Raw genomic sequence first — 17,827 nt, 5'->3', positions numbered from 1 at the left:
TAACAAACTGAACAACCTAAAAGAAATGGATAAATTCCTAGGAATATAAACCTCAAATATGAATCAGGAAGAAACACAAAATTTGAACAGACCAATTACTATCAATGAAATTGAATCAGTAATCAAAAAACTCTCAACAAACATAAGTCCAGGACCAGATGGCTTCAAAGGTGAATTCTACCAAATATTTAAAGAGTTGCTACCTCTTCTTCTCAAGCTTTTCCAAAAAGTGTCAGATAAAAGAAAAATTTCAAATTCATTGGACAAAACCAGCATCACTCTGATACTAAGACCAGTTAAAGACACAGGGGGCTGAGGTAGGGGAGACAAAAAATAAAAAGAAAACATAGGCCAATACCTCTGATGAATATACATGTAAAAATCTTCAACAAAATATTCCCAAACCGAAACCAACAATGTATTTTAAAAAAAAATCATTCACCACAAACCAGTAAAAATTATTCCCGGGATGCAAGTGTGGTCTCATATTCATAAATCAATCAATGTGATATATCACATTAACAAGATAAAGGATAAAAACCATATGATCATCTCCATAAATGCAGATAAAGCATTTAGCAAAGTATAGCATGCAACCATGATTAAAAGTCCTAACGAAATGGGTTTAGAGGAAACATACTTCAACATAGTAAAAGGTTGTATAGGAAAAACCACAGCTAACCTCAAACTCAATGGTGAAAAACTGAGTGCGCATCCTCAGGTTAGGAATAAGACCAGATGTCCATCCCCACCACTTTTATTCAACAGAGTACCAGAAGTCCTAGTCACAGCAATTAGACAAGGAAAAGAAATAAAAGGCATACCAATTTTTTTTAAGGTACCCAAATTTGTAACAAAGAAGTAAAACTTTCACTATTTGCCGGTGACATTAACCCGTCTATAGAAAACTCTGAAGACTCCACCAAAAAACTACTAGAACGGATTCATGAATTCAGTAAGGTCATGGGATACAAAATTAATATACAGAAATCTGTTGCATTTCTATACACTACTAATGGAATAGCAGGAAAAAATTAAGAAAATAATTCCATTTATAATTATACTAAAAATAATAAAATATTTAGGAATAAACTTAACCAAGGAGGTGGAAGATTTCTATTCTGAAAACTATAAAACACTGATGAAAGAATATGAAGATGACACAAATGGAAAGATATTCCATGTTCATGGACTGGCAGAACAGTGTTAAAATGTCCATACTACCCAAAGCAATCTACAGATTTAACGCAATCCCCATGAAAATACCAACAGCATTTTTCATAGAATTAGAACAAAGAATCCTAATTTGGTATGGAACCACAAAAACCCTCAATGGCCAAAGCAATCTTAAGAAAGATCAAGAAAGCTGGAGGTATCATAAGCCAAGATAAACAAAGCCATAGCAGTCAAAACAGTATGGTACTGGCACAAAAACAGACACATAGATCAACAGAATAGAGAATGTGGCAATAAATCCCTGTGTTCGTGGTCAATTAATCTAAGAAAGGAGACAATAATATACAATGAGGGAAAGATAGCATCTTCAGTCAGTGGTGCTGAGGAACCTGGACAGCTACATGTAAAGAATGAAAGTGAACCACTTTCTCACACTACACACAAAAAGAAACTCAAAATAGATTAAGGATCTAAATGTGAGATCTGAAACCATCAAATTCCTAGAAGAAAACACAGGTAGTAATTTCTTTGAGATTTCTTTGAGTAATTTCTTTGAGAAACACAGAAACATTTTTCTAGATGTTTTCTCTGGCATGGGAAACAAAAGTAAAATTAAACTACTGAGACTACATCAAAATAAAAAGCTTTTATACAGTGAAGGAAATCATCAACAAAACAAAAATGCAACCTATTGAATAGGAGGAAATACTTGCAAATGATAAATCCAATAAGGGGTTAATATCCAAAATATATAAAGAACTTCTAAAACTCAATACCCAAAACACAAATAATCCAATTTAAAAATGGGTGGAAAAAAAACAAAAAACAAAAAAGAAATAAAAAAATAAAAAAAATAAAAATGAGTGGAAGACCTGAGTAGATATTTTTCCAAGGAAGATGCACAGATGACCAAGAGATATATATAAAGATGCTCAGTATCAGTAATTATTAGGAAAATGAACAAAAATATAATGAGGTATCAACTCAACCTGTCAGAATGACTAAAATCAAAAACACAAAAAATAGTAAGTGTTGACAATAACTGGAATAAAAGAAAATTTTGTGCATGACAGGTGGGAATGTATATTGGTGCAGCCACTGCAGGAAACAAAAAATAACAAGAATTGCCCTGGGATCTGATAATTCCACTACTGTGCATTTACCCAAGGAAAAAGAAAATACTAATTTGAAAAGACAGACGCACCCCTATATTTATTGCAATGTTACTTACAATACCCAAGATATGGCAGCAACCCAAGTATCCATCCATAGTTGAATGGATAAAGAAGATGTTACAGATATACAGATACACTCATAATGGAATTTGGCTTAAGTGCCATAAAAAGGAATGAAATCTTGCCATTTGCAACAACATGGATAGACCTAGAGGGTATAATGCACAGTGAAAAGCCAGAGAAAGACAAATACAACATGATTTCACTCATACATGGAATTTAAGAAACAAAACAACCTTAACAAAGAAGAGTCAGAAGAAATAGACTATCATATACAGAGAACTGGTAGCTACTACCAAAAGGGAGGTGGTTGGGGGATTGAAAAAAAAAGGTGATTAAGTGTACACCATGTTGATGAGCACTGAGAAATGTATAGAATTGCTGAATCATTATATTGTACACTTGAAAGTAATATAACACTATGTTAATTACACTTTAAAGTGAAATAAAATTGGGTGCCTAGGTGGCTTGTTCAGTCAAGCGTATGCCCTGCACTCAGGTCATGAACCTGAGGCCTGGGATTGGGTCCATGTTGGGGAGGGGGGACAGTCCCTGCTCAGTGGAGAGCCTGCTTCTCCCTTTCCCTCCAACCCTCATCACTTCCACTTGTGCTCTCTCTTGCACACTCTCTAATAAATCTTAAAAAAAATGAAATAAAATTAAAATGTTATTTTTTTTTCTTTTTCTTTTTTTAAATTTTTATTTATTTATTTATTTATGATAGTCATAGTCACAGAGAGAGAGAGAGAGAGAGGCAGAGACACAGGCAGAGGGAGAAGCAGGCTCCATGCACCGGGAGCCCGACGTGGGATTCGATCCCGGGTCCCCAGGATCGCGCCCTGGGCCAAAGGCAGGCGCCAAACCGCTGCGCCACCCAGGGATCCCTATTTATTTATTTTTAATGAAAGTAGAAGAAAAAAGGTATGAACTTCCAGTTATAAGATGAATACGTTCTGGAGAGAAAGTGCACAGCATGTTGACCCTGGTTAATTATAACTTATATATTAAGGTATATATAATATGCCTCTTAGGGTATATATAATACCCGAAGAGATGGGATGTCTGTGTGGCTCAGCAGTTAAGCATCTGTCTTCGGCTCAGGGTGTGACCCTGGGCTCGCGGATTGAGTCCTGCATTGGGCTCCCTGAGAGGAGCCTGTTTCTCTCTCTGGGACATACATACATGCATACATAAATGTTATTAAGTTATATATTAAATATTATATATTAATAAATTTATTTATATATTTAATAAATTATATATTAAATATTATATGTTAATATATTATTAAATTATATATATATTCCTAAGAGAGTAAACATTAGGAGATTTCATTACAAGAAAAAAAGCTGTAACTACAGGACCTGACAAATGTTAACTTATCATGGTGATCATTTCAAAATATATACATATAACAAATCATTATGTTATATAGTTTTAATACAATATTATAGGTCACTTATGTCTCAATAAATCTGGAAAAAAAACAATTCACTATAAAACATAATTTGCATTAGTGAATGGTAAGGAACTTGAAAATTCAGGATAAAATCAGTGATTTTCTAGGAAAATTCCAATTACAAAATATTGATTCAACAGATGACTGACAATCACGTATTAACAATAGAATTGAGAACTCAAAAGCACAAATGGCTTTCAAGGAAATTAGGAAAATCTAGGATCAGATTTCTTGCTACTTAAGATATTCTAAACCAATATTCCCCTTTCTAATTAAATACCTGCAAAATAATCTTAACAAAACAAAAAATGGCAAAGAAAAATATGTTTTTGACTCCTGTCACTTAGAAAAATTGACACAAATATCCTGGATTACATTTTACCCACAGTCAAGCAGGCCAATTAAATTCTCTCTGATGAAGTCCCAATAGTTCATTTTTGCTTTTGTTTCTTTTGCATTCGTGGATGTATCTTGCAAGAAGTTACTGTGGCCGAGTTCAAAAAGGGTGTTGCCTGTGTTCTCTAGGATTTTGATGGAATCTTGTCTCACATTTAGATCTTTCATGCATTTTGAGTTTATCTTTGTGTATGGTGAAAGAGAGTGGTCTAGTTTCATTCTTCTGCATGTGGATGTCCAATTTTCCCAGCACCATCTATTGAAGAGACTGTCTTTCTTCCAATGGATAGTCTTTCCTCCTTTATCGAATATTAGTTGACCATAAAGTTCAGGGTCCACTTCTGGGTTCTCTATTCTGTTCCATTGATCTATGTGTCTGTTTTTGTGCCAGTACCACACTGTCTTGATGACCACAGATTTGTAGTACAACCTGAAATCTGGCATTGTGATGCCCTCAGCTATGGTTTTCTTTTTTAAAATTCCCCTGGCTATTCGGGGTCTTTTCTGATTCCACACAAATCTTAAAATAATTTGTTCTAACTCTCTGAAGAAAGTCCATGGTGTTTTGATAGGGATTGCATTAAACGTGTAAATTGCCCTGGGTAACATTGACATTTTCACAATATTAATTCTGCCAATCCATGAGCATGGAATATTTTTCCATCTCGTTGTGTCTTCCTCAATTTCTTTCAGAAGTTCTTCATCAAAATAAGAAGCTTTTGCACAGCAAAGGATACAGTCAACAAAACTAAAAGACAACCTACAGAAGGGAGAAGATATTTGCAAATGACGTATCAGATAAAGGGCCAGTTTCCAAGATCTATAAAGAACTGATTAAACTCAACACCAAAGAAACAAACAATCCAATCATGAAATGGGCAAAAGACATGAACAGAAATCTCACAGACGAAGACATAGACTGTGTGGAGGTTCCTCAAAGAGTTAAAAATAGACCTGCCCTACGACCCAGCAATTGCACTGTTGGGGATTTACACCAAAGATTCAGATGCAATGAAACGCCGGGACACCTGCACCCCGATGTTTCTAGCAGCAATGTCCACAATAGCCAAACTGTGGAAGGAGCCTCGGTGTCCCTCGAAAGATGAATGGATAAAGAAGATGTGGTTTATGTATACAATGGAATATTACTCAGCCATTAGAAACGACAAATAGCCACCATTTGCTTCAAGGTGGATGGAACTGGAGGGTATTATGCTGAGTGAAATAAGTCAATCGGAGAAGGACAAACATTATATGTTCTCATTCATTTGGGGAATATAAATAATAGTGAAAGGGAATATAAGGGAAGGGAGAAGAAATGTGTGGGAAATATCAGAAAGGGAGACAGAACATAAAGACTCCTAACTCTGGGAAAAGAACTATGGGTGGTGGAAGGGGAGGAGGGCGGGGGGTGGGGGTGAATGGGTGACGGGCACTGAGGGGGGCACTTGACGGGATGAGCACTGGGTGTTATTCTGTATGTTGGTAAATTGAACACCAATAAAAAATAAATTTATTGAAAAAAAAGAATGAATTAAGACATTTATTCCTTTAAGTTTCTAACAATTCCTTCAGTCTTCTTTACAGATAAATCCCGCATGCCATTCATTATTATGTGTTAATTATAGTAATTAAAAATTAAGTTTTTAAAAAATCATTATAATATAAAATATTTTCTTTAGGGCAGCCTGGGTGGCTCAGCGGTTTAGCTTCATCTTGAGCCCAAGGCCTGATCCTGGAGTCCTGGGATCGAGTCCTACGTCGGGCTTCCTACATGGAGCCTGCTTCTCCCTCTGCCTGTGTCTCTGCCCCTCTCTGTTTCTCGAATAAACAAATAAAATCTTAAAAAAATAAATAAAGCATGAAGAACCATATAATATTTATCTGCCAAATTTATATAGATTTATATAGATTCCATCTAACTTTGCCAAACTCTGTTCCTAACAAATAAAATTCCACTTAACATTCACTGTCTTAATAAACATTCTATGGTGAAGATTTGGAAAAATGGTATTCCTCAGAAATTGATTTATAGGGTGTTGCTTTTGTTTCAGATACAAATGTGTAAACTACTGAAGTGTATTAAACTTGGAAACTAAATAAAATAAAGGCCTGAGTGTAATCTGTACATGAGAATAATTTTCAAGAATCAAAGGGTATTTACTGCTATATTAAAGCATACGTATTGCTAGGTAATGCTAGAATTTGACATAATTACATTAGTATCAAGAATGATAACAATTTATGTGTGCCTGCAAATTAGTGATGATCTTCCAGCTTTGATTAGCAGGAAATATGTTCATTTAAATGACATTAGTTTTGTCCACATAGGTTAAGTAGCACACTCAAGCCCATGTGCAATTCTATACTATGTCTATATTCAGTCTACAATGTCTACATTATATAAAAGGAAAGGAAAAGTCCTTATGTCCAAACAACATGTAATTCAATAAAGAGCTTTGTAGTGATGGTACTAACTACTGCCTCAAGTCCAAGACTCTCAACTACAATAAAGACATATTGGGATCCCTGGGTGTCTCGGCGGTTTAGCCGAGGGTGTGATCCTGGAGACCTGGGACCGAGTCCCAGGTCGGGCTCCCTGTGTGGAGCCTGCTTCTCCCTCTACCTGTGTCTCTGCCCCTCTCTATCTCTCTCTGTCTCTCATGAATAAATAAATAAAATCTTTTAAAAAAATTTAAAAATAAAGACATTTGTAGAAATAGATATAGGTATCGAACTCTGTCAATGCCGATTATGTATGGATGTGCATGTAGGCAGGTAGGTTGATAAGTAAATAGATCCAGAGAGAGAGAATGAGAGATCATATTTTGGCTTGTGTCATATCTTGAAATTGAGGCCTAAATCTTGACTGTGCATTATAGAGAGAAGTCACCTCTCCAAACCTGCCTATCTGAGCCCAGACAGAAAGTGCTCTTAGTCAAATTCTTACGTCACCTTCTCTATGTCTGCATAGTTCTTAGGTTCAAGAACTCTGCTGCGTAAGAAGGACCAATTGTGACAGTCTAGTGACAGATATTTTCCCTGAAGATATTATAAGAGGAAAATACTGAAGAACTTATAGGAAAGTTTTTATAGATTATTTTCCCTTTCTAATCTAAAATTTGTCAATTTACATTCTTAATAACGTGTCTTTTGGAAAATTATGTTTTTGTTAGTGCTTATAAAGCTATAAAGATCCATCTGCTTTTTAATAAATTTGTATATTTTCCTACAAAATGTATCCCTGAAAAATAGTTAGAAAAAAACACAAAATGAGTCCCAGAGAAACTGTTAGAAAAAGACCTTGGAATTTCATTTTTTGAAGGACATTTAATGAAGTATACCATAATCAAAGATATTTTATTATAAAAGTAAATAGAATAAAACATTTAACATTTTCATTTAAATTATAAATGTTAACAGAAGAAAATGGTGCAAAGTAACCTGTGCCATAAGTAGGGACACAGGACAAATTATACAAATGCCAAGTAAGACTTTTGTGATCTGCAGATTTCTGAAAACAAATTTCAAGATTCTCAAGAGCACCAGATATTTTACTCTTAATGGGTACTTTTTTTGGCAGATACCCATTTGCAGTTCCCTGAAGCATTTGCATTTCTCCACACTTAAGCTACTTGCCAGATACAAATACGAAAAAAGACAATTTCTAATTCAGAGGATTGCCAGTTCAGTGCTTAGTATTACATATTTTAATGCTTGATCATTTAGTATTTCCACAATAATTAAAACCAATTCTTTCAAATTGAATTACTCATTTGATGTGCCTTACATTAACTGCAAAACCACCTACTATACTGAAAACACACGTCCGAAAGACAGAGGATATCTTTCCCAGGAAAGCCTGCCTCAGAATGATTATTTCTATCTGATGTTATAGAAAAAGCTTTGACAATAGGCACATATCAATTCTACACAATTCAGCTCATCCTTCTATGATTGATGCATAATAGATACTATTATAGTTGTTCCAAACATTCTTGTTCCTCTTTGTCACTATCATACCATGACTCGAAAGACAATGAGCAAGATACTGCTTTTGAAAAGCTTTGATCTACTGCAGCATCTAGAGGCAGAACTGAAAAGAAAGAAAGGGGAATGGAAAGAGATTACAGAAAACCAGTCACTGCTCATTCCCATGCAGAGCATAAAAATATCACCGAGCCAAAGTTTAGAAAAAATGTAGTCCAACTAATGCAAGAAAATGTGTTTGATGTGTTTCTATCAATCATATTACAGTAATAACTATAATTTGAAAATTAAAAAGTTGAATTTTTAATCCTAATATCAACTTTATTTTTTTGTTTTATTTTGCTTTATTAGAACTAAATGTGTTGTATGACAACTGAAAAAACAAGTATTCTATTTTCCCAATGCCTTTTGAATCTAAAACATCAGTGTAAGTAAAAATAAAATAGAAAGTATTAGGAAAAAATGACCAGTGTTATTTCTTCACATGGAAGGCTCTACATTTAACATTCCTCTTATTGCCTGGGGCTCTTCATACTGTCTATAGATTTTTGATGGTATATTTTGAAATGTGATGCTCTGAAAGGTATTTTATAAAGCAAGTTTGCTATTTTTCCTACCATAGTAAAAAATGGAAAGATCTCATCTTATTGCTTGCTCTTTAGAACAAAATATTTTTAAACGTCCACTAGTAGGTTTGATAGTGCTGTATGAACAGAACAAAATGTCCATGTTTTCCACTAAATTCTTTACTATATTAATTATAACTATTCAAGGCAAAGTTTACTGATTTTAGGATTAAAGACTTACTAATTTTCAAGGCATAACAAATGTGTTTTAAGATAACAGGTTTTAATTGATAACTTTTTAGACTATAGTAGTTTTTCCTACAGATTTTCTACATTATACTGGAACACTGTCATCCTATTTTTTAAGTGACTATTATAGAGCTCACAGTATATATCATTAACCTAGCGTAGTTAACCTTTAAGTATCATTTCATATATAGTGTAAGAATCTTAAAATAGTATCCATTTCCTTCTTAATTTTATATGCTTTGTCATTCTTTTTACCTCTATATATGTCAGAACTCTACAAGGCATTGTTAGTACTTTAGCATCATTCTCTTAAAGCAATTAAGATTATGAAAAATATCTATTATATATTACCATGATTTTTTTAAAGATTTATATTAGAGAGAGAGAGAGAGAGAGAGAGAGAGAGAACAGTGTGCACACATGGGAGTGCAGAGGGAGGGGCAGAGGAAGAGAATCCCAAGCAGACTCCCCACTGAGCAGGGAGCCCTTGCAAGGCTTGTTCCTATAACCCCTAGACCAGGATCTGAGTCAAAATCAAGAATTGAATGCCCAACCAACTGAGACACTCAGGTGCCCCATATTTTACCATGATTTTTACCCTTTCCACTGTACTATTTCTCTGACTAGTTCTCAATTTCTGTTACCATTTTCCTTTGTTAAAAAGAACTCCCTAAAAAATTCTTTTAGCACTGGCCTGAGGCAGTAAATCTTCCAGCTTTTATTTGTTTACCTAACAAAAGTTTTATTTTGCATTTATTTTTAAAGATACATTTCCTAGCTAACAAAGTCTATATTGAAAGATTTTTCTTTCATTAAAGATATCATTTCATTTTTTTCTGGGCTGTATATTTTCTAAGTAAAAGTCTGATGAAATTATTACCTTTGCCCCTTTGTTTGTAGTTTTTTTCTTTGTTTACTTTCTTTTTTAATCACTGAGTTTTAGCTATTTGACTATGATGTGTGTGTTTTTGGGAAACTACAACCTGAGCCGAAATCAACAATTAGACACCTAACCACCTGAGCCATGCAGGCACCCCTTATTTATAGTGTTCTTATTTGATATTTAAGAAAGTTATTTTCAGCCTGCTGAAATCTCCAATCTGCTTCTATATGATGCTCAGTTTTTCAATAGTTGTTAATTATAGTTATTTAAAAATTTAACATCATTTCAATAACTGGGTCATTTTGAAACTAGATTTTTTTATTACTTTACCTCTTGATTATTGATTGGTTTTCCTATTTATCTCATTAATTTTTTACTAAGTGCTGGGTATCATATGTGGAATATAGAGACCAAGCAAGGTAGCAGTTATGGTTTAAAAGCAGTATAACTTTTCTTTTGTCATGTTGCCAGTATGACGAACTGCTATTCTAAACAGGAGTTTTTTGGCTTTCTGTAGATTTTGTTATTTATGTCATAACCTTCTCTTTGCCACAGACTTTAAATACCTATAGCAATTAGCTATTGTTACCTTATTCTTAGATTGGGACCTGAGGTACTTAAGGTTTTTTTCAGTATTCCAGCTTCACCTTCATGATCAGCAATATCTGTAAGATTTGCAAATAATTTGCCATTCTGGATTTTGTCTTTTAACTTTCTAGATGATATTCTATGATCAAAAAAGTTTTTAATCTTCATACACAATAAAAATTAGACTTAGAGAAACACCTCAACATAATAAAGGCCATATATGAAAAACCCACAGCTAACATCACACTCAATGGTGAAAAACTGAGAGCTTTTCCCCTAAGAGAAGAAGGAAAAGGACGTCCACTCTCACCACTATTAACCAACAAAGTACTGAAAGTCCCAGCCACAGAAATCAGACAAGAAAAATATAATAAAAGGCATCCAAATTCATAACAAAGAAGTCAAACTTTCACTATTTGCTGGTGACATGAATCTATCTATAGAAAACGCTAAAGACTCCACCGATAAACTACTAGAACTGATACATTAATTCAGTAAGGTCACAGGATGCAAAATTAATATACAGAAACCTGTTGTATTTCTACACACTAATAATGAGTAGCAGAAAAAGAAATTAAGAATCCTATTTACAATTACACTAAAAATAATAAAATACCTAAGAATAAACATAACCAAGCAGGTAAAAGGCCTATACTCTCAAAACTATAAGACACTGACAACACAAAATGAAAATGACACAAATAGAAAGATATTCCATACTCATAGATTGGGAGAATAAATATTGTTAAAATGCCCAAAATTATCCAAAGCAATCTACATGTTTAATGTAATCTCTATGAAAATACCAATAGCATTTTTCACAGAACTAGAACAAAGAATCTTAAAATTTGTATGGAACCACAAAAGGCTCCAAATAACCAAAGCAATCTTTTGAAGAACAAAACTGGAAGTATGACAATCCCAAATTTCAAGATAGGCTACAAAGCTGTAGTTATAAAAATAGTATGGTACTGGCACAAAAACAGACACACAGATCAATGAAATAGATCTGTGAGCCCAGATATAAACCTACAGTTATGTAGTCAATGAATCTATGACAAAGGAGGTAAGGATATGCAATGGAAAAAAGTCTCTTCAACACATGGTGCTGGGAAAACTGGACAACTATATGCAAAAAGACTGAAACTGGACCACTTTCTTGCACCATACAAAAGAATAAATTCAAATCAGATTAAAGACCTAAATGTGAGACCTGAAAACACAGAAATCCTAGAAGAGAACATAGGCAGTAATCTCTCTGAGATCTGCTATGATCACATTTTTCTAGAAATGTCTTCTAAGGGAAGGAAAACAGAAGCAAAACTAAAGCATTGGGACTACATCAAAATAAAAAGCTTCTGCAAAGGAAAGGAAGCAATTAAGAAAACTAAGAGATAATCCACTGAATGGAAGAAGATATTTTCAAATGATATATATGATGAGGGTTAGTATCCAAAATATATAAAGAACTTATACAACTCAACACCAAAATTACAAATAACCCAAATACCAAATAGGAAGACAACATGAACACACATTTCTCTAAAGGAGATATATAAATGGTCAACAAAGGAAAAGATGCTCAATCTCACCAATCATTAGGGAAATGAACAATAAAACTAAAAGGAGATTATCTCATACGTGTCACAATGGCTACAATCAAAAACACAAGAAATAACAAGTGTTGGTGAGGATGTTGCAGAAAAGGAACCCTCCTCCACTGCTGGTGGGAATGCAAAGTGGGGCAGCCACTGTGGAAAACAGTATGGAGGTTGCTCAAAAATTTAAAGGTAGAACCACCCTACAACTCAGTAATTACAGTACAGGGTATTTGCCCAAAGAGTACCAAAACACAAATTCGAAAGCATAACATATTCTTATGTTTATAGCAGCATTATTTACAATGGCCAAATTATGGAAGCAACCCAAGTGTCTATCAATTGATGAACAAAGAAGTTATATATATATATTTTTTTAAATGTGTATTTTTAAAAAAATTACTTAAGGTCTTCAAGTTATATAGATCAAGTCAGAATGTTCATTTCTTTTTTTTCCCCCAGAGTCAGTTTCTGTAGTTTGTGCATTTCTAGGAATTTTACCATTTCGTTTAAATTACCTAATTTGTTGGCATAGGAGTTTATATAGGATTCTTCCTAAATCCTTTTTGCTCCTACAGGGTCAGCCCTATAAATTCCCCTCTTTCATTTGATTCCAATAATTTGAGTCCTTTTTACTCCTGTCAATCTAGATAAAGTTTTGTTAATTTTAACAACTTTTTCAAAGAACCAACTTTTTGGTTTCATTGATTTTCTCTATTGCTTGCCTATTCCCTATTTCTTTTATTTCTGCTCTAATCTTTATTTCTCCTCTTTGTTTTAAAGGTGTAGTTTTTTTCAGTGTTCAAAAGTGAAAGTTTAGGTTGTTAATTTTCAAACTTCCTTTCTTTTTAATATAGGCATTTACTACTATAAATCTACCACTACTGGTTAGTTTCAGCCAATAAATTTTAGTGTGTTATCTTTGTTTTTATTTATTGTATAATATTTTCTTATTTCCCTTTTGATTTCTTCTTTGACTCACTGGTTATTTAGGAGTGTGTCATTCAATTATCAAATAATTATGAGTTTCCAAATTCTTCCAGCTATCATGTTTGGTTGTTTTTTCTTTTTTCTTTTTGTTTTTTTGTTTTTCTTTTTTTATTTGAGAGAGAGAGAGAGAGAGAGAAACAGAGCATGTGCATACAGATGCGCTCAAGAAGGAGAACGGCAAAAAAAAAAAAAAAAAAATCAAAAAAAAAAAAAAAGGAGAAGGGCAGAGGGAGAGGGAGAAAGAAGTAGCCTCCTGCTGAGAAGGGAGTCCAATATAGGGCTTGATCTCTGGACACTGAGATCATGATCTAAGCCAAACTTAAGTCTCAAGAGTCAGGCACTTAACCAACTGAGCCACCCCAGGCACTCCAACCAACTAGGAGTTTCTAATTTCATGCCATTGTGACCAGAAAACATACTCTGTATGATTTCTATCCTTAAAGTCATTGAGATTTGGGGCACATGGGTGGCTCAGTTGGTTAGTAGACTGCCTTTGGCTCAGGTCATGATCCCAGGGTCCTGGGATCAACCCTGCGTCTAGTCCCTGCTCAACAGGGAGTCTGCTTCTCCCTCTGACTCTGCCCCTCCCCCCCATTCATGATCTGTCTCTATAAATAAGTAAAATCAAAAAAAAAAAAAAAAAGAAAGAAAGAAAGAAAAGAAAAAATGTAATTGAGATTTCTTTTATGACCTAGCATATGGTCTATTCTGGAGAATGTTTTGTGTGCACTTGAGAAGAATGCATATTCTGCTTTTGTTGGGTAGAACGTTCTAAAAATGTCTGTTGGTTCTAGTTGCTTTATAGAGCAGTTTAAGTTTCTATTTTCTGATCTCCTGTCAGATTTTCTACCCATTATTGAAAATGGGATATTCAAGTCTCTATTATTGTTGAATTATTTACTTCCCTGTTTTTGCTTCACATACTTCAGTACTCTATTATTTACTGAATACATGTTTATAATCACTATACCCTCCTGACATATTGACCTTTTTATCAATATACTCCCATTTCTTTATATTCTTATAATTGGGGGAGAGGGGCAAAACTGAAAATTTTATATAATACAGAGTAGCAACTCTATTATTCCACCCCTTTCCATGGGGCTTGTTATTATCATTATTTGCTTGGTCATCTAGTGACTACATTATTTTAATGAAGTTGATCTCCCCTCACCATCAGCATCAGCTTCTGATGTTGTTCCTCAAAGGAGTACATCAGGTATACCCACACTCAGACTGAAATGACAGTGGTACTAGTGGGACTCTTTTCATCTATATCCCTAACCGCCTCTAAAAGTTAAACTGTACCAATTACCAGCTAGCTGATCTATTGTTTTTAATAATGCCCAGGGCATAAATTGTTCTACAAACTAATCCAATCAAACATGACTTCTCTGAAGTTAACAGTTTCTGATAAGCATTTCATTTTGTTCTGATGCCAGGACTTCTATTCTGTTCCATTATTCCCTAAATTCTTTCCTTCAAACTACTTGACCTACAGTTTAGCCTGTAGCTTGAATCTCCTCCCATATGGCTTCACCACAATCTCCACTATTCTTCAGAGTGCCTTCAGGCTTAAATTTCTTCACTCTGTTGCAAATGAATTAAGTTCCTTAGGAAGAAATTAGTAGGAAACTGGTTTTGCTTTTTTGTGGGTTTTGTTTTGTTTTGTTGTTTTGGCCTGTTTCTCCTCCTGGACAAAATCTCTGAGCTAAAGTTCTGGAGTTGATGTGGGGGCAATGGCAGTCTTCTGAGTGACACTCTGCTCTAGGAATCCAGCATTTTGTAGGTGGGGGCAAGAGTATAGGGTTCTCTTAACTTGCCGATCTTAGTAAGAAAGCACCAGCTCCAAAGTCAGGGCAAAAGTGACCAGGGCTCCAGTATTTTAGCATGCTGCACCGAAGGCAGACTCTCTGTTCAATGAGTAGGGGCTGAGTAGAAGAAGAGACCCTCTACCTCTCAACTGTATTCATCCAGGACTTAGCCTCAGTAACAGGTAGCTGATCACTGAAATAGGAAACACTGATTCTCTACTCATCCTGGGAAGAAAGTCTCCCTCTGGGAGCTAGGAGAACAATATCTGAAGTCCTTGAAGGCAGTAGTGTGGAATAGAGCATCTGCTTCACCAACCTGGGAATGGGCAGCAAAAGAGTACTAGTTCAAATATGAAAAACTCACTTTTATTACTAAATTTTCAGAGGCGTTCTTGAACAGATGTTTCTTCACTCACTATTTACCTTTGGGACCATTTCCAGAGATGTTAAGTGTTTGTTTGTTTTAAAAACAGTTTTCACCAGTTTCACTGGAAAACAGGCAGCATAGCTCCTCATGCTATCATTTGGAAGTTTATCACTAGATTTCCTCTTACCTACTTGTAAGGTAGTCACCTCTATCACCTCCATTCTGTCAGGATAGAAGAGTTGTTTTGTTCTTTTTCTCTGAGAAACAACTAAGGAATTGAGTCAACTTGCTTTACCTTATATCCCCAGCTTTCTAACAGATTCACCCCAAATCATGATATTGTAGGTTGTCGGATTTTTTACATGGTTAGGTTGGGGTGATACATTCTTTACTTTCTACATCCTAAGTTGTTATTTGTTTTTATTTTTCATATTAAGTAGATTTTTTTTTAATTTTTATTTATTTATGATAGTCACAGAGAGAGAGAGAGAGAGAGGCAGAGACACAGGCAGAGGGAGAAGCAGGCTCCATGCACCGGGAGCCTGACGTGGGATTCGATCCCGGGTCTCCAGGATCGCGCCCTGGGCCAAAGGCAGGCGCCAAACCACTGCGCCACCCAGGGATCCCATATTAAGTAGATTTTATTTAGCTTTCCTACTTTGTAGATGGTAAAACTATAATGGGTGCAGTTTAGGAGGCAGAATGAGAAAATAACAAAACTATCCTAAGCTTTCTATATCTAAACAATATTCTTGAGTACAAATATGCCCAGACATTATTAAATAAGCTATGTTTTTGATTATCCTTTGAATTTCTAGTGTGTTCAGAAATAGATTATTAATTCAATTATTTATTTAGCAAACATTTCTATATATGATACTCTGTGCTGCGGTTGTCAGGGAGTAAACCTTAAGTCTTATCTTTCAGAAGATCATAGTCTACTAGAAGAAATACATGTAGACAGAAAACTAAAGAAAGATTCAACAGCCACTCACCCATCCTGTGATCCTGTCCCTGTATGGTCTACTCCAACTCCCCAAGCAAAACCAGTTTCATGAGTTTCCCAGGCCTCCAGCCAGTGGGCTTTAGTGAGCTAGATGAGATGCAGCGCTTTCCCGGGGCCCCACAGGTCTGTGTGTCTGTCGCTAGTACTCTGTAAGGCTGGATAAGGAGGAAGAGCCTGTCCAGAATCTCTACAGGACAGGAAAACAAGGGAAAATCTCAACATAGAGAAACTCTACAATGAAAATGAAGATAAAGCTGGAAATTGAGGGAAAGCCAGAAGATTTAAGTAGAGCCTAACGACGAAGAAAAATCAGATGAGGAAGAAAAGGTGAAGTAGAGGGGAAGCCAGGGCATAATGGAAAGCTCCACAATGAGGGACAGCCAGATGATAAGAAACATCCAGAAGACGAGGAAAAGCAAGAAAGTAGGGCAAGTCTGAAAATAAGGGAAAACCACAAAATGAAGGCAAGCTAGAATCTGTCAAAGGCTGAGAGTGAGTTGTGAGTTGCCAACAAGTGCCTACATGAAGATTACATACCCAAGAAAGCAAAAAGAAAAACAGATAGGGGGATGGATGATTCCCCCAAGGACTATCAGGAGGATTTAGAGGAAAGGCACTTGGGCAGTGAGGAGATGATGAAGAATGCGGAGATATGTCAAGGGCTCAGGAAGAGCTAAGAAAAAAAAAAAAAAAAAAAACAGAAAAATGGGTGGTTTTCATTGGATGCAAGGAGATGTACAAGATCCATTCACTCCAAGGAAGCAACGAGGTATCAGAGGAATGCAGGACAGAGGTAGGGGCCAAAGGGGCTTACATGATATTTCATATATTTAATAACCTGAGCCTTCAATTCTAATTTATCTGAAGAGAATATTGTTGACCCTGCTTTCCCTGGAAGGCATTTGCCAGGCTATGTGCTTTAACCTTAAACTGATAACTTTGCTTTAGGTGTTACTCTTGTTGCCAGCAGCCTTTGAATCTGACTACAGTGGTCTCTGTCTTTCTGTAGGGGATTTTCACCCATGTACATGGAGAAGATGTATATGGTACACTGTAAAATAACAATAAAGAAAAACAGTTTTTAGAACCACAAAAAAGAAGACAGATTCAATAAAGAGGTAGCATAAGCTTAGTCTGAAGACTGAATGAAAGTTTTTATGGCAAGAAATATTGGGAAAGTCCAGTGAAATAAAATCTGAACAAAAACACAGAAACAGAGAAGTACTGGATAATTTCTAGAAGATTTTAATGAGTGTGAGACAAATATAAGATATGGAGACAGGAAATAAGACCAGAAATGTTAAGTCAAGGCAAATGAAAAAGGACACTATGTCTTGATAAGGAGTTTTGATTCTAGTATATTGACCAGAAAAGCCATGGTGGTTATTTTAGCACAGAAGTAGAATGACCACTTATTTTTTAGTTATTATTTTACAAAATCACTGGTTTCAATGTGATAGATGGTTTTGGATAAGGAATAGCTGCTGGTGGTAGTGATACCAATGTAAAG

The 17,827-nt window shown here is 35.2% G+C and overlaps 1 pseudogene; it reads left to right on the top strand.

The window, feature by feature from the left end:
• Positions 1 to 619: 619 nt before the first annotated feature.
• Positions 620 to 17,151, top strand: LOC102156560 (annotated as a pseudogene).
• The last annotated feature ends 676 nt before the right edge of the window (positions 17,152 to 17,827 follow it).

Source organism: Canis lupus, chromosome 2, assembly GCF_011100685.1.
Source record: "Canis lupus familiaris isolate Mischka breed German Shepherd chromosome 2, alternate assembly UU_Cfam_GSD_1.0, whole genome shotgun sequence".
Classification (NCBI taxonomy): domain Eukaryota; kingdom Metazoa; phylum Chordata; class Mammalia; order Carnivora; family Canidae; genus Canis; species Canis lupus.
The sequence above is the reverse complement of the archived record's forward strand: the minus strand, read 5'-3'. Positions and strand labels throughout refer to the sequence as shown.